General features: G+C 48.3%; 1 long non-coding RNA gene across 1 annotated transcript in view; it reads right to left on the bottom strand.

Annotated features, from left to right (window-relative positions):
* LOC123382776 overlaps nucleotides 1-17,303 on the bottom strand; it is a 45,768-nt gene extending 28,465 nt beyond the window's left edge. Inside the window, exon 1 of the long non-coding RNA XR_006591680.1 lies at nucleotides 16,136-17,303. This is a non-coding gene — a long non-coding RNA (uncharacterized LOC123382776). The remainder of the gene's footprint in view (nucleotides 1-16,135) is intronic.
* Between the last annotated feature and the right edge of the window lie 6,668 nt (nucleotides 17,304-23,971).

Genomic DNA, 23,971 nt, shown 5'->3' with positions numbered 1-23,971 from the left:
CACTTACATACAACATCCAGTGTTCCTCACTACTAGCGCCCTCCTTAGCCGATCACCCATTTAACCCATCCCCCTGCCCACCTCCCTTCTAGTAATCCTCCGTTTGCTATTTATAGTTGAGTCTGGTTTTTGGACGATTTTTCTTTCATTCAATTATGTGAGGGGTCATATTTATTGATTTTCATTTCTGAAACATCCTTCCTTTACAGGGAAAAACCCTACATCACCGTCAATGATCCTTTTTATGCGATGGTTAATTTGGTTTGCCTGTATATCACTGGGAATTATTCATCTATATTCATCATGGGAATAGTGGCCTATAGTTTTCTGTTCAGGTAGTATCCTTTTCTGGCTTCCTACCAGGGTAATTCCAGTCGCATGAAATGAGTTTATGGTGTTCATTCCTTTTGAATCAGTGAGAGGACTGCTGTTATTTCTTCTACAAACGTTTGGTCACATTCACCAGTGAATCTACCTGGTCCTGGGCTTTTCTTCCCTGAGAGAATTTCGATTACTGATTCAATTTACTTACTTTGGTTATCTTCTTGTATTGACGCAGTCTTCCTTTAATGGGTCTGTGCAAACCTTCTATTTCTTCCTGATACAGTCTTGGTAGGTTGTGTGTTTCTAAGAACCTATCCATTTCTTCTATGTAGGCGGTTTGCTGGCATCTAATTTAGCTATGGTCGCCTCTTTGTCTCCTTTATGTTTCTTTGGTATCAGGTGTAATGTCTGCCCTTTTATTTATAGTTATTTTGAGTTGGGTCCTCTCTCTGTCTTAGCATAGTATACGTATAATCTTGAAATTTTTGTTTCACTCTTCAGAACACCCACTGTTGGCCTTCTTCATATTTTCTATTGATTTCATGGTCTCAGTTTCATTGGTTTCCACTCTCATATGCATTACTTCCTCCCTTTTGAGAACATTGGACATTGGTAGATTGTTGTTTTTTTCTAGTTCTTTTAAATTAAAGGTAGGTTGTTTATTTGAATCCCAAATCTACCCTCCACGCATGCAAAACCAGTGACTCATCAGAGAACCTTCAATAGGGCTCTTCTGCCCTATTTCTCATTCTCCAAACTCTGAGAAATGGAACCAGAAAATTTATTTGAAGACACAATAGATGAAAACTGCCTTAATGTGGGGAATGAAACAGATGCAGAAGTAGGAGGCACAAAGAACCCCCAAAATATTCAACAGAAGCAGATCCACATCAAGTCATATAGGAATTAAAATGCAAAATGTCGTGATAAAGAAAAATTTAATAGCAGAAAAACCAAAAGATGAAAATTACCTACAAGAGAAGCCCCATAAGGTTATCACTGGATGTTTTTCAGAAGAAACTTTGAAACCTTAAGTGAGCAGCACGGTATGGTAAAGGTGCTGAATGGATAACATCTGCAGCCAGAGAGTCTATCCACAACACTATCATTCAGATGGAAGGAGAGATGAAGAGGTTCCCAAATAAATACTCAGCGAGTTCACAACCAACAAACCACCCCTGAAAGAAATGTTAAAGCGGACTCTTTAAGTGGAAAAGAAACACCTAAAGTGACACTATTAACGTGCGAAACGCAAAAGCAATAAAAATGAGTACATCTATAAAACATCAGCCAAAGTATTCGCGATATGAAAGGTTTTGAAATATGACACTACATATCTACAACACGGGGAGGAGAGGAGTAAAGAACTGGTTCAAACTTAAACAACTATCAACTAAATATAGACTTCTATATGCACAAGTGGTCAGGTACAAACCTAATAATAACCACAAATCAAACACCACCAATACATATGCAGACTATAAAGACAAGCAATATCAACTGTGGTACTAAAGAAACCCAGCAAACCATAAAAAAGAGAAAGAGAAGAAAGGATCAGAAAGATTCAGAAACAACAATCATCAAGTAATAAAAGGACAAGTATATGTCTATCAATTACTTTGAAAGGAAACAGGATAAATGCTCCAATCAAAGGCACAGGGTGACAGATAGGGGAGCCTGGATGGCTCAATCACTTGAGATTTCGACTCTTGACTTTGGATCAGGCTATGATGCCAGGGTCATCGGATTGAGTCCTAATTGGGCTCTGCACTGAGCATGGAACTTACTTAAGATACATACTGAGTCTCATTCTCTCTCTTGCTCTCTCTCTACCCCCATTTCCCCCAACCAGCCCTCCCATACCTGAGCTCTCTCTCCTCATAATAAAAGGCACTGGGTGAGAGAATGAATGAAATATAGGACCTATCTATTCTCTACCTACAAGAGAGTAATTACAGAAGTAAATCATCAAAAGAAAACAGCAGTAGCCATACCTATATCAAACAAATACATTTAAAAATAAAACTCTAAGAAGAGAGAAAGAAGGAAATTATAATGATAAAAGGAATAATCCAACGAAAGATACAACAATTGTAAACATATATGTTCTCAACCTGAGAGAATCCAATACACAAAACACTGAAAACCTAAAGTAAAGAATTGATACTCATACAATCATAGAAGGGTACTTTAACACCACAAAGACATCAAGGGAGATATCATTCCATCAGAAAATACACATTTGTATATTTTCTAATAACAGCATGCACATGGGTTCCAGAATTGATGAAGAAATACTCGACATGGAACATGGAATATCACCATGTCATTTCCAAAGCAAGACGGCAGCTGCACGGGAGGATTCCTGAAGCCTACAGTAAGGGTGGCACATACATATGTCTAGCCTTGGAACCAATAGAATAATCTTGACCGGCACACACCCTTGTGACTCCACTCAGCCCTTTGGAGATACACCTGCTATGCTCTGGGGTAACAACCCAGAGCCTCCAGGGAGCTAACCCTAAACCTAATGGTAACCCTAACTAGAACACTCACCCTACACCTAACCCTATATATCACACTAACTTTACAACAGATCCATGTCAGAGCATGTGCCCTCATTTCAGCCTTCCATGGAATTCAAAACACTGATGTCACTTCGACCCTGTCGACTTCCCTGGACCGAACCATAAACCTCAGACAACACCACGTGGCTGGGGTCCAGAAGCAGTAAAGGGTCACACGGAAAGGAATGTGGAACTTCACCATGTCTTTCCCAGGCCCGACTGCAGCTGCCCGAGAGGATTCCTGAGGCTTACCCTACAGGGGGCCATAGATTTGTGTGAAATAGAAAGCCAAAGACTGGTCTTGATCGGCACCCTCCCTGTACCCTCATCTCAGACCCTAACCCCACCACAAAAGGGGACCCTCCAACGAAACCTAAGGGGGCCTAGAACCCTACCCTACACTTGAGCAACCTTCTGTCATGGGCCCTCACTTCAGCCCTCGAGGGAGATCACGAGACCTGAGTCGCTTCGGCCCTGGCGACATCCCTGGACCGAACCCTAACCCTAGCTAAGGCACTCTCCCCATGGGGACCCAATTCCAATTCTGACAACACCACGCGCCTGGGGTCCAGAAGCGGTGCAGGCTCACAAGGCATGGAACCTGGAAGCTCACCATGTCATTTCCCAAGGCGGGCTGCAGCTGCCCGAGAGGATTCCGGAGGCCTCCTCGACCAGGGGCCAATCGACGTGTGTGGCCTTGGCAGCCAAAGACTGATACTGACCTGCACCGTCCCTTGTGCCCTCAACTCAGCCCTTCGGGGAGACCACTGCCCTGCTGTGGGTTCGGCGCCTAGAGCCTCCTGGGACCTAAACCTAACCCTAACCCTACCCAAAACCAGGACCCTGCTCCGAAAACTAAGCCTGCCTCGAACCCTAACCCTGCACTTGAGCCGCCTTCTGGCATGGGCCCTCACTTCAGCCCTCGAGGGAGATCACGAGACCTGAGTCGCTTCGGCCCTGGTGACGTCCCTGGACCGAACCCTAACCCTAGCTAAGGCTCTCTCCCCATGGGGACCCAATTCCAACGTCTGACAACACCACGCGCCTGGGGTCCAGAAGCGGTGCAGGCTGACTCGGCATGGAACCTGGAAGCTCACCATGTCGTTTCCCAGGCCCGGCTGCAGCTGCCCGAGAGGATTCCGGAGGCCTCCTCGACCAGGGGCCCAATCGACGTGTGTGGCCTTGGCAGCCAAAGACGGATCCTGACCGGCACCGTCCCTTGTGCCCTCAACTCAGCCCTTCGGGGAGACCACTGCCCTGCTGTGGGTTCAGTGCCTGGAGCCTCCTGGGACCTAACCCTAACCCTAACCCTACCCCTAACCGGACCATCCACCGAAACCTAAGCCTGCCTCGAACCCTAACCCTGCAATTGAGCCACCTTGTCACATGGGCCCTCACTTCAGCCCTCGAGGGAGATCACGAGACCGGAGTCGCTTCGGCCCTGGCGACGTCCCTGGACCGAACCCTAACCCTAGCTAAGGCTCTCTCCCCATGGGGACCCAATTCCAACGTCTGACAACACCACGCGCCTGGGGTCCAGAAGCGGTACAGACTCACTCGGCATGGAACCTGGAAGCGCACCATGTCGTTTCCCAGGCCCGGCTGCAGCTGCCCGAGAGGATTCCGGAGGCCTCCTCGACCAGGGGCCCATCGATGTGTGTGGCCTTGGCAGCCAAAGACTGATCCTGACCGGCACCGTCCCTTGTGCCCTCAACTCAGCCCTTCGGGGAGACCACTGCCCTGCTGTGGGTTCAGCGCCTGGAGACCTCCTGGGACCTAACCCTAACCCTAAAACTACCTCGAACCGGGACCCTCCACCAAAACCTAAGCCTGCCTCGAAACCTAACCCTGCACTTGAGCCGCCTTGTCGCATGGGCCCTCACTTCAGCCCTCACGGGAGATCACGAGACCGGAGTCGCTTTGGCCCTGGCGACGTCCCTGGACCGAACCCTAACCCTAGCTAAGGCTCTCTCCCCATGGGGACCCAATTACAACGTCTGACAACACCACGCGCCTGGGGTCCAGAAGCGGTGCAGGCTCACTCGGCATGGAACCTGGAAGTTCACCATGTCATTTCCCAGGCCCGGCTGAAGCTGCCGGAGAGGATTCCAGAGGCCTCCTCGATGAGGGGCACATCGACGTGTGTGGCCTTGGCAACCAAAGACGGATCCTGACCGGCACCGGCCCTTGTGCCCTCAACTCAGCCCTTCGGGGAGACCACTGCCCTGCTGTGGGTTTGGCGCCTGGAGCCTCTTGGGACGTAACCCTAACCCTAACCGTACCCCTAACCGGGACCCTCCACCGAAACCTAAGGCTGCCTCGAAAACTAACCCTGCAATTGTGCCGCCTTCTCCCATGGGCCCTCACTTCAGCCCTGGAGGGAGATCACGAGACCAGAGTCGCTTCAGCCCTGGCGACGTCCCTGGACCGAACCCTAACCCTAGCTAAGGCACTCTGCCCATGGGGACCCAATTCCAACGTCTGACAACTCCACGCGCCTGGGGTCCAAAAGCGGTGCAGGCTGACTCGGCATGGAACCTGGAAGCTCACCATGTCATTTCCCAGGCTGGGCTGCAGCTGCCTCAGAGGTTCCAGAGGCCTCCTCGACCAGGGGCCGATCGACGTGTGTGGCCTTGGCAGCCAAAGACGGATCCTGACCGGCACCGTCCCTTGTGCCCTCAACTCATCCCTGCGGAGATCACTGCCCTGCTGTGGGTTCAGCGCCTGGAGCCTCCTGGGACCTAACCCTAACCCTAACCTAACCCCTAACCAGGACCATCCACCGAAACCTAAGCCTGCCTCGATCCCTAACCCTGTAATTGAGCCACCTTCTGGCATGGGCCCTCACTTCAGCCCTCGAGGGAGATCACGAGACCGGAGTCGCTTAGGCCCTGGCGACGTCCCTGGACCGAACCCTAACCCTAGCTAAGGGACTCTCCCCATGGGGACCCAATTCCAACGTCTGACAACACCACGTGTCTGGGGTCCAGAAGCGGTGCAGGCTGACTCGGCATGGAACCTGGAAGCTCACCATGTCGTTTCCCAGGCCCGGCTGCAGCTGCCCGAGAGGATTCCAGAGGCTTCCTCGACCAGGGGCCCATCGACGTGTGTGGCCTTGGCAGCCAAAGACGGATCCTGACCGGCACCATTGCTTGTGTCCTCAACTCAGCCCTTCGGGGAGACCACTGCCCTGCTGTGGGTTCGGCGCTTGGAGCTTCCAGGGACCTAACCCTAACCCTAACCCTACCCCGAACTGGGACCCTCCAACAAAACCTAAGACTGCCTCGATCCCTAACCATGCAATTGAGCCGCCTTCTGGCATGGGCCCTCACTTCAGCCCTCGAGGGAGATCACGAGACCAGAGTCGCTTCGGCCCTGGCGACGTCCCTGCACCGAACCCTTACCCTAGCTAAGGCTCTCTCCCCATGGGGACCCAATTCCAACGTCTGACAACACCACGCGCCTGGGGTCCAGAAGCGGTGCAGGCTGACTCATCATTGAACCTGGAAGCTCACCATGTCGTTTCCCAGGCCCGGCTGCAGCTGCCCAAGAGGATTCCGGAGGCCTCCTCGACCAGGGGCCAATCGACGTGTGTGGCCTTGGCAGCCAAAGTCGGATCCTGAACGGCACCGTCCCTTGTGCCCTCAACTCAGCCCTTCAGGGAGACCACTGCCCTGCTGTGGGTTCGGCGCCTGGAGCCTTCTGGGACCTAACCCTAACCATACCCCGAACAGGGACCCTCCACCGAAACCTAAGCCTGCCTCGGTCCCTAACCCTGCAATTGAGCCGCCTTCTGGCATGGGCCCTCACTTCAGCCCTCGAGGAAGCTCACGAGACCATAGTCGCTTTGGCCCTGGCGACGTCCTTGGACCGAACCCTAACCCTACCTAAGGCTCTCTCCCCATGGGGACCCAATTACAACGTCTGACATCACCACGCGCCTGGGGTCCAGAAGCGGTGCAGGGTGACTTGGCATGGAACCTGGAAGCTCACCATGTCGATTCCCAGGCCCGGCTGCAGCTGCCCGTGAGGATTCTGGAGGCCTCCTTGACCAGGGGCGGATCGACGTGTGTGGCCTTGGCAGTGAAAGACGGATCCTGACCGGCACCGTCCCTTGTGCTCTCAACTCAGCCCTTCGTGGAGACCACTGCCCTGCTGTGGGTTCGGCGCTTGGAGCCTCCTGGGAGCTAACCCTAACCCTAACCCGACCCCGAACCGGGACCCTCCAGCGAAACCTAAGCCTGCCTCGGTCCCTAAACCTGCAATTGAGTCGTCTTCTGGCATGGGCCCTCACTTCAGCCCTCGAGGGATATCATGAGACCGGAATAATTTCAGCCCTGGCGACGTCCCTGGCCCGAACCCTAACCCTAGCTAAGGCTCCCTCCCCATGGGACCCAATTGCAACGTCTGACAACTCGACGCGCCTGGGGTCCAGAAGCGGTGCAGGCTGACTCGGCATGCAACCTGAAAGCTCACCATGTCATTTCCCAGGCCCTGGTGCAGCTGCCCGGAGGATTCCGGAGGCCTCCTCGACCAGGGGCCAATCGATGTGTGTGGCCTTGGCAGCCAAAGACGGATCCTGAATGGCACCTTCCCTTGTGCCCTCAACTCAGCCCTTTGGGGAGACGACTGTCCTGCTGTGTGTTCAGCGCCTAGAGCCTCCTGGGACCTAACCTTAACCCTACCCCGAACCGTGACCCTCCACCAAAACCTAAGCCTGCCTCAAGCCCTAATCCTGCAATTGAGCTCCCTTCTGGCATGGGCCCTCATTTCAGCCCTCGAGGGAGATCACGAGTCCGGAATCGCGTCGGCCCTGACGACGTCCCTGGACCTAACCCTAACCCTAGCTAAGGCTCTCTGCCCATGGGGACCCAAATGCAACGTCTGACAACACCACGCGCCTTGGGTCCAGAAGCACTGCAGGCTGACTCGGCATGGAACCTGGAAGCTCACCATGTCGTTTCCCAGGCCCGGCTGCAGCTGCCCGTGAGTATTCCGGAGGCCTCCTCGACTAGGGGCGAATCGACGTGTGTGACCTTGGCAGCCAAAGACGGATCCTGACCAGCACCGTACCTTGTGCCTTAAACTCCGCCCTTCGCGGAGACCAAGGCCCTGCTGTGTGTTCGGCGCTTGGAGCCTCCTGGAAGCTAACCCTAACCCTAACCCGACCCCGAACCAGGACCCTCCACTGAAACCTAAGAGCCTCGGTCCCAAATCCTGCAATTGAGCCGCCTTCTGGCATGGGCCCTCACTTCAGCCCTCGAGGGAGATCACGAGACCAGAGACGTTTCAGCCCTTGTGACGTCCCTGGACTGAACCCGATCCATATCTAAGGCTCTCTCCTCATGGGGACCCAATCCCTAGGTCTGGCAACACCATGCGCCTGGGGTTCTAGAAGCGGGGCAGTGTCCCTCGGCATGGTGCCTGGAACATCACAATGTCATTCTGCAGGCCCGGCTGCAGTTGTCTGAGAGAATTCCTGAGGCCTGCCCGACCAGTGGCCCACAGGTTTGCGTGGCCAGGGAGCCAAAGACTGAACCTTACCGGCCCTGTCCCCTGTGCCCTCAACGTAGCCCTTTCGGGCGACCACTGCCCTGCTGTGGGTTCAGTACCAGGAGCCTCTTGGGTCCTAACCCAATCCCTACCCCTAACCAGAAACCTCAACCGAATCCTAACCCAATCTTGAAACCTAATCAAACACTTGACCCCCGCTGTCTCCTGGTCCCTTACTTCATTCCTCTAGGGAGATCACGAGACTGGAGTTGCTTTGGCCCTGGCAACGTCCTGGACTGAACCCTACCCTAGCTCAGACTCTCTCCCAATGGGGATGTAAGCAACCAACTATAAATCGTCTATGAGAAAACTTGAAGAAACCCAAAGACATGGAAAACATTCCATGCTCACGTATTAGAAGAACAAACATCGTTAAGGTGTCAATACTACCAAAGCAATCGACACACTTAACGCAATCCCTATCAAAATAACACGAGCTTTCTCCACAGAGCTAGAACAAACAACCCTAAAATGTGTAAGGATCCAGAAAAGATACCAAAAGCCAAAGTCATGTTGAAAAAGAAAACAAAGGTGGAAACATGACTATTTTGGATGTATGGTGTATTAGAAAGCTGCATTCATCAAGACAGTATGTACAGGCACAGAAACGGAGACAGACGTCAATGGAACAGAATATGGAACCCAGAAATATACCCTCAAACATATGGTGAATAAACTTTGTTAACACAGAAAGAATATCCAATGGAATAAGAGTCTCTTCAGCAAATGGTACTCGGAATACTGGACAGTGAGAATGATGAACCTGGACACTGTTCTTAAATGACACACACACACACACTCACACACATACACAGACACACACACACACACCTCAAAATGGATGAAGTATCTAAATGTAAGTCAGGAACCATCAAAATCCTAGAGGAGATAATAGGCAATGTACCTCCTTGATCCTGGCCGCAGCAACTTCTCGCTTGTCATGTCTCCAGAAGCAAGGGCAATAAAAACCACAATGAACTATTGGGTCCTGAAGATAAAAAGCTTCTGCACAGCAGGGGACTAAATCAGCCAAACTAAAAGGCAACTGAATGAAATGGGAGAAGATATTTGCAGGTGACATATCAGATAAAGGGTTAGTATCCAAAATCTATAAAAAACTTATCACACTCAACACCCAGAAACCAAATACTCCAGTGAAGAAATGGGCAAAAGACATGAAGAGACACTTTAAGAAAGATGACATCCAAATCGGTCACACATGAAAAGATGCTCAATCTCACTGGTCATCACTGAAATACAAATCAAACCCACAATGAGATATCCCCTCACACCTATCAGAATGGCTAAAATTAACATCTCCGGAAACGACAGATGTTGGCAAGGATGCAGGGAAAGGGAACCCTTTTGCAATGCTGGTGGGAATGCAAAGTGGTGTAGCCATTCTGGACAATAGTATGGAGATTCGTCACCAAAACAAAAAAATAGAACTACACTAGGACCCAGCAATTGCACTACTAGGTATTTATCCAAAAGATACACTAACGCTGACTCGAAGTGGCACGTGTACTCCAATATTTATAGCAGCATTATCAACAATAGCTAAGTTATGCAAAGAGCCCAAATGACCACTGACAGATGAATGGATAAAGAAGATATGGTATATTCATACAATGGACTATTACTCGGCAATCAAAAAAATGAAATCTCGCTCTTTGCAACAACGGGGATGGAACCGGACTTTATTAAGCTAAGCAAAATATGTCAGAGAATGACACACACCCTATGATTTCTCTCATCTGTCGAATTTAATAAAACTGATTAACATAGTGCAAGGAAAGCAAAAAGAAGATACACACAGGGAGGGAGTCAAATGATAAGAGGCTGTTAAATAGAGGGAAGAATCTCAGGGTTCCTGGAGGGTTACTGAAAAGGGATATGGGCTAAATGGGTGATGGGCATTAGGGGTGGACCTTGGGATGAGTATTGGGTATATTTTGTACTTGATGGATCACTAAATTCTACTGCTGAAACTGTATTCTTCTATAAGGTAACTAACTTGGGCTTAAATTTTAATAAGAAGAAATATTAAAAATAAGTAAAGAAATGTACCACCAGTCAAAAGAAAAGAATATTTAAATTGGGCTCTTGAGTGGAAAGGAAAGACTAAGTGTTACAGACAAGAAAGGATCAGAGAAAGCATCAAGAAACAATGACAAAACAACTAGTAGAATGGGACTAAATGTATACCTAGCAATAATCACTCTGACTATAAATGGACCAAATGCTCCAATCCAAAGACATTGGATACGGCGTCAGAATGGACAAAACAAACAAACAAACAAACAAACAAAAAACAATGTCTATCTAGATGCTGCCTACAAAGCCTTATTTGGACTTAAGTATCTCTGGCAGATTTTTTTTTTTTACTTTCTTTTTTAATGTTTACTTATTTTTGAGACAGAGGGAGACAGAGCATGACGGGGGAGGGTCAGCGAGAGGGAGACACAGAATCTGAAACAGGCTCCAGGCTCTGAGCTGTCAGCACAGAGCCCGACGTGGGGCTCGACCTCAGGGACCGCGAGATCATGACCTGAGCCGAAGTCGGCCCCTTAACTGACTGAGCCACCCAGGCGCCCCAAGTCTCCTGCAGATTTGAAGTGAGGGAATGAAGAAATATTTATCATGCCAATAATGTCAAAAGAAAGCCAGTAGCAATACTTATATCAGGCAAAATAAACGTTAAAACCGAGACTCTATTTTGGTACCCTTTGGGTAAATACCTAATAGTGACATTGCATGCACCCGATATTTATAGCAGAATTATCAACAGTAGCCCAACTATGGAGAAAGCCCAAGTATCCATCAACTGATGAAGGTGTAAAGAAGTTGTGGTGTGTGTGTATGTATACGTGTGCATATGCATATGGACATATGTGTATGTTCATATATACATACATACGTATATACAATGAAATATAACTCAGCTTCAAGAAGAATGAAATCTTGCCATTTGCAACGATGTGGATGGAGCTCGAATGTATTATGCTACGTGAAATATGTCAAATAGAGAAAGACACATATATGATTTCACTCATGTGGAAGTTAAGAAACAAAACACATGAAAACTAAGGAAGAAGCCAGGAAAAGAGAAGCGTGGTAACAAACCACATGAGTCTCTTAATGTTAGAGAAAAAAAAAGTGAATGTTGATGGAGGGAGATGGGTCAGCGCTGGGCTAGATGGAGGACGATTATTAAGGAGAGCACTTGTTGTGATGAGCACTGGGTGTTGTATGTAAAGGATGAATCACCGAATTCTACTCCTAAACCGAGAATGCACTGTATGTCAACTAAGACTTAAATTAAAATACATACATACATACATACATACATACAGCTATAACAAGAGATGAAGACAGACACGACCTCATACTAAAGGGGACAGCCAAACAAGAAGATCCAATGATTGTAAATCTTGATGCACCCAACATGCGATCACCAAGTATACAAAACATTTAGCAACAACCGTAAAGGAACTCATTTATAATAATATGATGATAGTAGAGGACTTTCACACATCACTCACATCAATGGACAGAACCTATAAATAGAAAGTCAACAAGGAAACAATGGCTTTGAATGACACACTGGACCAGAAGGGTTTAACAGATATATTCAGAACACTCCATACTAAAATGGCAGAGTACACATTCTTTTCAAGCATACCTGGGGCGTTCTCCAGAATTGATCACATTCTAGGTCACAAATCAGGCCTCAAGAGGTACCCAACGACAGAGATCAGACCAAGCATCTTTTCTAACCACAAAGCTAGGAAACTTGAAGTCAACCACAAAAAGAGGGCGGGGGGGGGGGGGCGGGAAGGCCACAAATAAAGGGAGGTTAAGTAACATGCTACTAAATGAATGGGTCAAACAGGAAATCAATGAGAAAATACACTGAAACAAATGAAAATGAAAATACACTGGTAAAACCCTTTGGAATGCGGCAAAAGCAGTCTATGATGGAAGTATATAGCAATACAAGCCTACCTTAAAGAGCAAGAAAAATCTCAAAGAATCCTAACTTACACCTAAAGGAATGAGAGAAAGAGCAGCAGAAGGAAGGAAATAATAGAGTTTAGGGCAGAAATAAGGAATATAGAAACCAAAAAGACACTAGACCAAATCAATGAAACCAGGGGCTGGTTCATTGAAAGCAGTAATCAACTGGAAAACCTCCTAGGCAGACTCTTCACAAAGAAGACAGAAAGGACTCAAATAAATGAAATCACAAATAAGAAAGGAGAAATGACAGTCAACACCACAAAAATACAATTAGAAGATAATATTATGAACAACTACATGCAACAAATTGGACACTCTGAGAACAATGGACAAATTCCTAGAAACACACACACTACCAAAACTGAAACAGGAAGATACCTAAAATCTGAAAACAGAAAGATACCCCATCAGTAATTTAAAAAATCTCCCCCCAACACAAGAGTTGATGGCCAGATGGCTTCATTGATGAATTCTACCATCCATTCAAGGAAGAGGTAATATGTATTCTCCTCGAATTATTACAAAAAATAAAAAAAGAAGGAAAACTTACAAATTCATCGTATGAGGCTATCATTACCCTGATAGCAAAACGAGATGAAGCCTCCACTAAAACCGAAAACTGCAGCGGCGCCTGTGTGGATCAGTCGGTTTACTGTCCAACTCTTAATTTTGGATGAGTACATTATTTTGCGGTGCGTGGGTTCGAGTCCCACGGTGGGCCCTGCCATGACATTGTGGGGCATGGCCAGGATTCTCTCTCTCCCTGTCTCTCTGCCCCTCCCTCACTTTTATGTACTCTATCTAAGGAAAGAAATAAGCGTTTAAAAAGATGTTTAAAAATTTTTAAATACAACTGCAGAGCAATAGCCTGATGACTATGTATGCCGACATTCTCATTAAAAAACCTTCAAATTAAAGTCAACAATACATTGATAGAATCATTTACCATAATCAAGTGGGATATATTCCTGGGCTGCAAGCGTGGTTCCACATTCACATATCAATCAACATGATGCATCACAGTAATAGAAGAAAGGATAAGAACAATAGGATGCTTTCAATAGATGCAGGGAAACTATTTGATAAAATGTCATATCCATTCATGATAAAAACCCTCAGCAAAGTACATTGGGACTCAACCTACCTGCACATAATAAAGGTCGTCTATGAAAAACCCACAGCTCATCTCATTGTCAATGGGGAAAAATTGGAAGTTTTTCTTCCAAAGTCAGGGACAAGCTAGGAATGACCCCTCTCACCACTTTTATCCCACATAGTACGGGAAACCCTAACCACAGCACTCAGACAACAAAAAGAAATAAGAGGCATCCAAATCGGCAAGGAAGAAGTAGCACTTTCGCTGTTTGGAACTGACATGATATGTTCTATAAAAAACATGAAAGGCTCCCTTAAAAATTTCTAGAATCTATATATGAATTCGACAAGTCACAATCTACAGAAATCAAGGAACATAGATGTATTGCATTTCTAACACAAATCATGAATTAACACAGAGAGAAAGTAAGGGATCAATCCCATTGACAGGCTCACAAATACCACAAGAAACCAGGAATAAACCTAACCAAAGAGGTGAAAGACCTGTACTCTAAAGGCTATGAAACACTGATGAAAGAAATGGAAGAGGACACAAAGAAATGGACATACATTTCATGTTCATGGATGGGAAGCACAAAATACTGTTAAAATGTCTACACGCCTCAAAACAATCTACACATATAATGAAATGAAGTGTGATAGGGATATCACACTAACAAAAACATTTGTCACAGAACAAGAACAAATAATCTGAAAATTTGTATGGAAGGACAAAAGTCCCCAAACAGCCAACACAAACTTGTAGAAGAAAAGCAAAGCTGGAGACATCACAATTCCAGACTTTAGGTTATATTACAAAGCTATACTGATCAGAACAGTATGATCAGTATGTCCGCACTGAACAGTACTGACAAAACAACAACAAAAAATAACAACAACAACAAACTCATACACACAGATCAATAGCATGGAAACCCAGAAATAAACTCACACCTCTATGGTCAATTAATTCTCAACAAAGCAGGAAAGAACATCCAATGGAAAAAAAGATAGTCTTGGAACACATGGGTGGCCCAGTCACGAAAGCGTGTGATGGTGGGTTCAGCTTAGGTCATGATCTCAGGGCAGTGCAGAGCATGTGTGGGATTCTCTCTCTCCATATCTCTCTGCCCCTCTTCTGCATGCTCGCGCTCTCTCTCTCTCTCTCAAAAATAAATACATAAATTAAAAAAAAAAAGGCTCCTCAACATATGGATTTGGAAAAACTGGACAACAATCTGCAACACAAAACAAAAACAACGGACCACTTTCTTACAACATTCACAAAAATAAATCCAACATGGACAACACCTATATGTGAAACCTGAAACCATAAAAATCCCAGAGGATAACACGGATAGTATCTTACTTGACATTGCCTATACAAACGTCTTTGTAGATATATCTCTAGAGGTAAGGGAAATGCAAGCAAAAATAATGAGACTTTATAAAAATTATAAAATTTATAAAAAATTATAAAAAACCTTCCGTCACCAGGGAAATAATCAACAAAACTAAAACATCAACAGAATGATATTTGCAAACGACATCGGATAAAGGGTTACTGACCAAAATATATAGTTATACAGCACCCAAAAAATGAGAAATCTGATTAAAAATGGGCAGAAGACACGAGTGGACATTTCCCGAAGGAAGACATATACATGGCCAAGAGACACATGAAAAAATGCTCAACAATACTGATCTTCAGGGAGATACAATTCGAAAGTACAATGAGAGAACACATCACATCTGTCACAATGACTAAAATCAATGAAGGATGACACAGCAGGTGTTGCCAAGGATGTGGGGACAGAATAACCCTCTTGCACTGTGGGTAGGAATGCAAACTGGTGCAGCCACTCTGGAAAACCACATGGAGATGTCAAAAAACAAAACAAAACTGGAAATAGAAGTACCTTACAATCCAGCAACTTCACTACAAGGTATTTCCACAAAGAATACAAAATCTTCAAAGGGATACATGCACCGTGATGTTTACAGCAGCATTTTCTACAAAAGCCAAATGACAGAAACTATCCAAGCACCCATCAACTGATGAATAAATTGAGATGTGGTGTATGGAATGTAATATAATTTAGCCGTAAAAACATGAAATCTTGCCATTTGCCACGACGTGGATGGAGAGAGAGAATGTTATGCTGGGTGAAATAAGCCTGTTGGAGAAAGACAAATACCCAATGATTTCACTAACACGTGGCAAGAAAACAAAGCAAAGGGGCGGGGGGAGGAGCCAAAGGACTCTTAACTAGGAAACAAACTGGGGAGTTCCACAGCGAGGTGAGGGAATGGGTGAAACAGCTGATGGGGATTAAGAAGTGCACCTGGGATGAGACTGGGTGACGTGTGGAAGTGTTGCTCTATATTGGACACCTGAAACTAATATTACACTGTGTCTTCACTCAGTGGAATTTAATTAAAAGATAACATATGGTTAATGAGACTTACCTACCAGGTTTTCTGTCGTGTTCAATCACTTCACTAGGTTGGAAAAATAACCATGAAATTTTTAAAAAAGCATGTATGATGTGTGGGACAGTTTGTGCCCTTACCTTGGTCTCTGGTTCCATCAGGACTCGGAACATGGGTCCCAGCTCATTCTTCTAGAAGGTCGTGAGACGAGCATTTCATGGATCCACGTCCTAATTGAATGCAGCTCCTGTGCTTCTGAATTTCTGTTAGGGTTACTTCCCGGAAACAAGCCTGAATCTGGAACAAACCATCGACTGCATCTATGAGGTGGTGTCGTGGGACCCCCGCAATCCACAGGTCCTTTAGTAAAACACGTCTTGTTCAAAGACTGTCCGGGAAGGGGTGGAATGAAACACGGGAACAGCCCAGAAAATGCAAAGGCCTGTGCAGCTCAGCAACCAGCTTGACCAGGGAAGCCACACGGCGCCCCCTCCTCAGCACTCAGTATAACAAGGCAGCTTCTCTCTGGCGACTCAGGAGATGCCAAGTTGCTGCTCAGCTCCCAAGGTCTCCCCTGGGGCGAGTGGCAGAACCTGCTGGAAATGCAGCTCTGCTCTCTGCACTGAGGCACCAGCAGAGGCCTGAGTCCTCTGAGAGCAAGCAAAGCCCTTCCTGCTCTGAGGTGCCCTGGGTCAGAAAAGCAGATGGTGCGCCCTCTGCTGGCTATCACTGCCCAGCAGAGGAACCCGCCCCTCGGGGGTCTGTGGTGCTTGAGCTCTCTCTGCTGGCCACCATGCGAATTCCCTCAATGTTGAAGGCCCTGTTGCTCAGCTGAGAGACCGAAGGTGCTCTGGGCAACTAAGCCTGTTCTCCTCGTTGGGAAGGTTTTAGTGACAGGGCCTGGGACACAAAATCTTTTCCTTCTCTTTCTTGTGAGGGAAGAATGAAACCGAATTTATTAACATAACGACATCATTTGTAATGTTTTAAGCAATATTCACAGAAAAAGAGACCACCGATTTACACATGCTGAACAAGAGGTAATTTTCTTTACCACCAAACACTTAGGTTAGATAAAGAATGGACACCTTTGAGAGAGAGAGATACCGGCGTCCAGCTATGGAGTGAATGAGTCCTAGGGATACAAGGGACAGCCAATGGAATGGAGTCAATCCTGTAACAATATTGTTGCATGCTTTCACAGGATAGCTACACTTGTGGTTGAGTACAACATAATGTATAGACATAGGGAATGACTACAGTGTATGCCTAAAACTAACGCAACAAATGTGTGAACAATATTTCAATTAAAAGTAGACATCCTTTACACTATCTTTAATTTCTTCTTCTTTGCCACTAAACTATCCTTCCTGGGGCGCTTGGGTGGCTTAGTCGGTTAAGCGTCCGACTTTGAGTCAAGTCAGGATTTGGCAGTCCATGAGTTTGAGCCCCGCATCAGGCTCTGTCCTGAGAGCTCAGAGCCTTGAGCCTGCCTCATATTCGGTGTCTCCCACTCTATACCCCTCCCCAGCTCGGGTTCTCTCAAAAAAAAGAAACATTAAAAATGAAAAATAATTCCTCATTTAGAATCTGCGAATTTCCATTTATACCAGATTCTCTAACATCACCTTCTTGATGTTGAAAGCTTATCTGAAAAATCACTAATAATATCTTTGATGACACATATGTGACAAGGTCAGAATGCAACTTACAGGGAGCTACACATCTGTTGTGAATTTACAGTGTGTATCCTTGGCTAATATTTCCACTGAAATGTGCTTTAGGGATACGGATGGATGAAATAATGTCCATCCGTCATATAGGTCAATTTCCTATAGGACTGTTATGCCTTCAATGACTAATTGCCATCTCTTCAGAATTAAAAGAAAGCTGGGTCAAGAAACTGTCTTTGAATTTCATGTAAGAGAAGACTAAGGTGTTTGAAAGGGTCCACCTACCTTCTGGATTCCTCAGATTGGTTGTGGAGAGGAGGATAGCAACCTATGATTTGGATGCACACCGCTAGTCCCAGAGGGAGGATGTGTACCTTATTGTCAAATATATATATCTTGGTTTTTTTTTTAATCAATATTACTAGTCCACCTCTGCCAGTTCCAGTCTGCGAGACCTGGGGGCAACACAATGCCTGATGCCTGGGTTCAGAACTTGAGGAAGGCCAGCTGGTGGGGGAGGGGGGGAAATCCAACAGAGCCTGGGGCAGTGAGGGAGATGGCCCTGGGACACCTCCCCACAGGGCAGGCTATGGAGTTTGTCTGCCAAAGAGCAGCACACTCTCCCTCAAGACATCCCTCTCCATGACAGAACGTGAGGCTGAACCTCACAATTCCAGAAGAAATGAGGGCTACCCATCTTTTCAATTCCAATGGCCTCTGCAGAACTTGGACCCAGGGATGTTGGAGTCTTGGGGCCATGGAACTCTGATTCCCATGATAGAAGCCCTTTCTGCTCCAGCACTCAGAGCCACTTCATACATCCCCTCTCCCCGGCCCATCTAACTGTGTCCACATACCGGACCAGGTCTCTACTTTCCTTCTTGTACTTCCTGTCTCTGTTTCTCTCTAACCACATCTCTCTCTATTTCTTCCTTTCACTCTCTAGGGAGTGGTGTATTATACGGTGCTAAACTTTGTTCTTATACATGGGAATATCCAATTTTCCCAGCACCAGTTATTCAAAAGACTACTCTTCTCCACTGTGTTTATTGACTCCCTTGTCGAATACTAGGTGACTGTGATGCATGGGTTTAGTTTGGGCTCTCAATTTCTGTTCCATTGTCTGTTGGCTGTGCTTATGCCAGTGACATAATTGATTTCTTTGTGTTAGAATGACTCTTGAAATCAAGAAGGGTGATGCCTCCTGTTTTGTTCTTTCTTGCGTTGGCTACTTGGGGTCTTTTTGTAGTTCCAAATAAATTTTCGGATATGATTTTCTATATGCATAAAAATTGCATCGGAGTCTTGATAGAGATTGCACTGAATCTCTAGATGGCTTTGGGTAATATGGACATTGTATCTGTATTAATTCCTCTGACAGTTGGACATGGGATGGCTTTTCACTGACTTGTGTGTTCTCCCCTTTCTTTCACCCAAACTGAATTTCTTCCATTCCTGCACACAGGTTTTATAGTTTTCTGTAGAGAGATTTTCATTTCTTTGGCTATATGTATTGCTATAATTTTAATTTTTTTGATGCTATTGTAAATGGGATTGTTTTATTTACTTCTTCTTAGATAATTGGGTTAGTGTATAGGAATGATACAGAATTTGAAATGGTGACTTTCTAGTTTGGAACTTCACTGCATTTCTTGATTAGATATTAACAGGTTCTTTTACATTAAACTTTTTATTTCAGTCCTTTACCTAGTTTAAACAAAAAACATGTTATTTGGGAATAGCTGACACACTACGTTACATTAGTTTCAGATGAACAACATAGTCATTGCACAAAAGTATACATTCTGCTACACTAACACAGGTGTAGCTATCATCTGTCACCATGCATCACTAGTCCAGTACCATTCTCTGTGTCCCCTATGCTGTATCTTCTATCTGTGATTCATTCATTGCATAACCAGAAGCCTGCATCACCCAATCCCCTTCACATATCCAGGGCATCCTTGTTGTGCCTGATTTTAGTGGAAAATCTTTCACAATTTCACAACTGAGTGTGGTATTAGCTGTGGGCTTCACATACATGCCCTTTGTTATGATGAGATTTGTTCCTTCTACACAGAATTGTAAAGAGATTTTCACCACAAATGGATACCAAATTTTCCCAAAAAGTTTTTCTGTGTCTATTGACATCATCACATGAGTTTTCTTTTTCCTTTTTAACATGTATTTATTTAGTTTAGTTTAATTTATTTATGTATTTCTTTAGTATTCATTTTTTCAAGTATTTATTTAAATTCCAGTTGGTTAACATACAGTGTAATTTTAGCTTCAGGTAAAGAACGTAGTCATCCATCACTTACATACAACACCAAGTGATCCTTACTACTAGTGCCCACCTTAGCCCAACACCCATTTAACCCCTCCCCCTATGCCACCTCCCTTGCGACATCCCTGGACCGACCCGAACTTTAGCTATGGTTCTCTCCCCATGTGGACCCAATTCCCCCATCTGACAACACCACGTGCCTGGGGTCCAGAAGCGGTGCAGGCTGACTCGGCATGGAACCGGGAAGCTCACCATGTCGTTTCCCAGGCCCGGCTGCATCTGCCCGAGAGGATTCCGGATTCCTCCTCGACCAGGGGCTGATCGAGGTGTGTGGCCTTGGCAGCCAAAGACGGATCCTGACCGGCACCGTCCCTTGTGCTCTCAACGCAGCCCTTCGGGGAGACGTGTGCCCTGCTGTGGGATCGGCGCCTGGAGCCTCCTGGAACCTAACCCTAACCCTAACCCTACCCTGAAACGGGAACCTACACGAAACCTAAGCCTGCCTCGAGCCCGAATCCTGCAATTGACCTGCCTTCTGGCATGGGCCCTCAATTCAGCCCTATAGGGAGATCACGTGTCCGGAGTCGCATCGGCCCTGGAGACGTCCCTGGACCGAACCCTAACCCTAGCTGAGGCTCAGTCTCCATGGGGAACCAATTCCAACGTCTGACAACACCATGCGCCTGGGGTCCAGAAGCAGTGCAGGCTGACATGGCATGGAACCTGGAAGCTCACCATGTCGTTTCCCAGGCCTGGCTGCAGCTGCCCGAGAGGATTCCGGAGGCCTCCTCGAACAGGTGCCGATCGACATGTGTGGCCTTGGCAGCCAAAGAGGGATCCTGACTGGCACCGTCCCTTGTGCCCTCAACTCATCCTTTCAGGGAGACCACTGCTCTGCTGTGGGTTTGGCGCCTGGAGCCTTCTGGGACCTAACCCTAACCCTAACGCTACCCCAAACCGGGACCCTCCACCGAAACCTAAGTCTGCCTCGAACCCTAACCCTGCACTTGAGCCACCTTGCTGCATGGGCCCTCAACTTCAGCCCTTGAGGGAGATCATGAGACCGGAGTCGCTTCGGCCCTGGCGAAGTCCCTGGACCGAACCCAAACCCTAGCTTAGGCTCTCTCCACATGGGGACCCAATTCCAACGTCTGACAACACCACGTGCCTGGGGTCCAGAAGCGGTGAAGGCTCACCCGGCATGGAACCTGAAAGCTCACCAAGATGTTTCCCAGGCCCGGCTCCAGATGCCCGAGAGGATTGCGGAGGCCTCCTCGACCAGGGGCCAAATCACGTGTGTGGCCTTGGCAGACAAAGACGGATCCTGACCGGCACCATCCCTTGTGCCCTCAAATTAGCCCTTCGGGGAGACCACTGTCCCGCTGTGGGTTCAGCGTCTGGAGCCTCCAGGGACCTAACACTAACACTACCCTGAACTGGGACCCTCCACCGCAACCTAAGCCTGACTTGAACCCTAACCCTCCAGTTGAGCCGACTTCTGGCATGGGCTCTCACTTCAGCCCTCAAGGGAGATCACGAGCCCGAATTCGCTTCGGCACTGGTGACGTACCTGCTCGCCCTGGGCCTCCAGGTCCTGAGTCACTCACCATGGCTCACCATGGCTGAAGCCACTCCCTGTTCCTGAGCGAAAGGAGTCACAGGATCCATGCAGCCTCCAGACCCTGGGGTCTCAGCAGAGAAACTTCCGGGGATGGTCCGAGAAATGGGAGACACAGAATCCCCAGCAGCCCCTCCAGGGGTTGTGCAGCAAGCACAAAATCCTAAGAGAAACACAGGCCTGAATCCCAAAAAGGCAACAAACCCTGTGGTCTCAGCTCAGAAACTCCCAGGATAGGTCTGAGGGATGTGACACAGAATCACAATAGATGCTGCGAGCCCCAGCCTCCAGGCAATGAGTCAATTACCATGGTTTACCAGGGATGAAGCCACTCCCTGTACTTGAGAGAAAAGGGACACAGAAACCAAACAGCCTCCAGACGCTGGGGTCTCATCTCAGACACTCCTGGGGATGACCAAGGGATGGGAGAAACAGAATCCCAAGCATCCAATCCAGGGGCTGTAAAGCGAGCAAAAAATCCCAACTGAGACAGAGCTAGAATCCGAAAAAGACTCCAGACCCCGGGGTCTCAGCTCAGAAACTCCCCGGAAAGGTCCGAGAGACTGGAGACACAGAATGGGTAGTGCTCCGCTCGCCCCGGGGCTCCAGGCCCGGGGGCTGCCCCCATCCGGGGCTCCAGGCCCGGGGACTGCCCGCATCCGGGCCTCCAGGCACGGGGGCTGCTCCCATCCGGGCCTCCTCGCCCAGGGCTATCTCTTACCATGGCTCATCATGGCTGAAGACTCCCACTTTACCTGAGAGAAATGGGTCAGAGTATCCCACACAGCCTCCAGACCATGGGGCCTCAGCTGAGAAAATTACGGGGAAGGTTGGAGAATTGGGAGACACAGAATCCCAAGCAGCCCCTCCAGGGGCTATGCAGCGAGCACAAAATCCCAAGGAGACATATGCCTGAATCCTAAAAGCAAACAAACCCTTGGTCTCAGCTCCGAAACTCCCGGGTTAGGACGGAGGGATGCGAGACACAGAATCCCAAACACCTGCTACGAGCCCCGGACTCCAGGCCATGAGTCATTACCATGGCTCACCAAGATTGAAGCCGCTCCCTGTACCTGAGAGAAAGGGGTTACAGAACCCGAAACAGCCTCCAGACCATGGGATCTCAGCTCAGAAACTTCCGGAATTGTCCGAGGGATTGGAGACACAGAATGGGTAATGCCCCGCTCATCCCGCGCCTCCAGGCCCGGGGCTGCTCCCATCCGGGCCTCCAAGCCTGGGGCTGCTCCCATCAGGGCCTCCAGGCCCGAGGCAGCTCGCATCTGGGCCTCCAGGCCCGGGTCTGCTCCCATTAGGGCCTCCAGGCCCTGGGCTGCCCGCATCCGGGCCTCCAGGCCCGGGGCAGCTCGCATCCGGGCCTCCAGGCCCGGGGCTGCTCCCATCCGGGCCTCCTCACCCCAGGCCTCCTCGCCCAGGGCTGTCTCTTACCATGGCTTATCATGGCTGAAGACTCCCACTTTACCTGAGAGAAATGGGTCAGAGTATCCCACACAGCCTCCACACCATGGGGTCTCAGCTGAGAAACTTACAGGGAAGGTTGGAGAATTGGGAGACACAGAATCCCAAGCAGCCCCTCCAGGGGCTATACAATGACCAGAAAATCCCAAGGAGACATATGCCTGAATCCTAAAACCGAACAACCCTTGGTCTCAGCTCAGAAACTCCCTGGTTAGGACAGAGGAATGCGAGACCCAGAATCCCAAACACCTGCTACGATCCCCTGCCTCTAGGGCCTGAGTCATTACCATGGCTCACCATGGCCGAAGCCACTCCCTTTACGTAACAGAAAGGGGTCACGGAACCGGAAACAGCCTCCAGACAATGGGGTCTCAGCTCAGAAACTCCCCGGAAAGATCCGATGGATTGGAGACACAGAACGGGAAGTGCCCCGCTCAGACCGGGCCTCCAGGCCCGGGGCTGCTCGCCGGGGCCTCCAGGCCAGGGGCCTCCAGGCCCAGGGCTGCTCGCCCGGGGCCTCCAGGCCCAGGGCTGCTCGCCTGGAGCCTCCAGGCCCGGGGCCAACAGGCCCGAGGCTGCTCGCCCGGGGCATCCAGGCCCAGGGCTGCTCGCCCGGGGCCACCAGGCCCGGGACCTACAGGCCCGGGGCTGCTCGCCTCGGGCCTCCTCCCCCGGGGCTGCTCGCCCCGGGGCTCCTCCCCCGGGCATCCTCGTCCCAGACCTCCTTGCCCCTGACCTCCTTGCCCCGGGCATCCTCGCCCGGGGCTGTCTCTTACCATGGCTCATCATGCCTGAAGCCTCTCCCTGTACCTGAGAATAACGGGTCAGAATATCCCACACAGCCTCCACACGATGGAGTCTCAGCTGAGAAACTTACGGGGAAGGTTGGAGCAGTGGGACACACAGAACCCAAGCAGCCCCT

This window comes from Felis catus, chromosome F1 (assembly GCF_018350175.1).
Source record: "Felis catus isolate Fca126 chromosome F1, F.catus_Fca126_mat1.0, whole genome shotgun sequence".
Taxonomy (NCBI): domain Eukaryota; kingdom Metazoa; phylum Chordata; class Mammalia; order Carnivora; family Felidae; genus Felis; species Felis catus.
The sequence above is the reverse complement of the archived record's forward strand: the minus strand, read 5'-3'. Positions and strand labels throughout refer to the sequence as shown.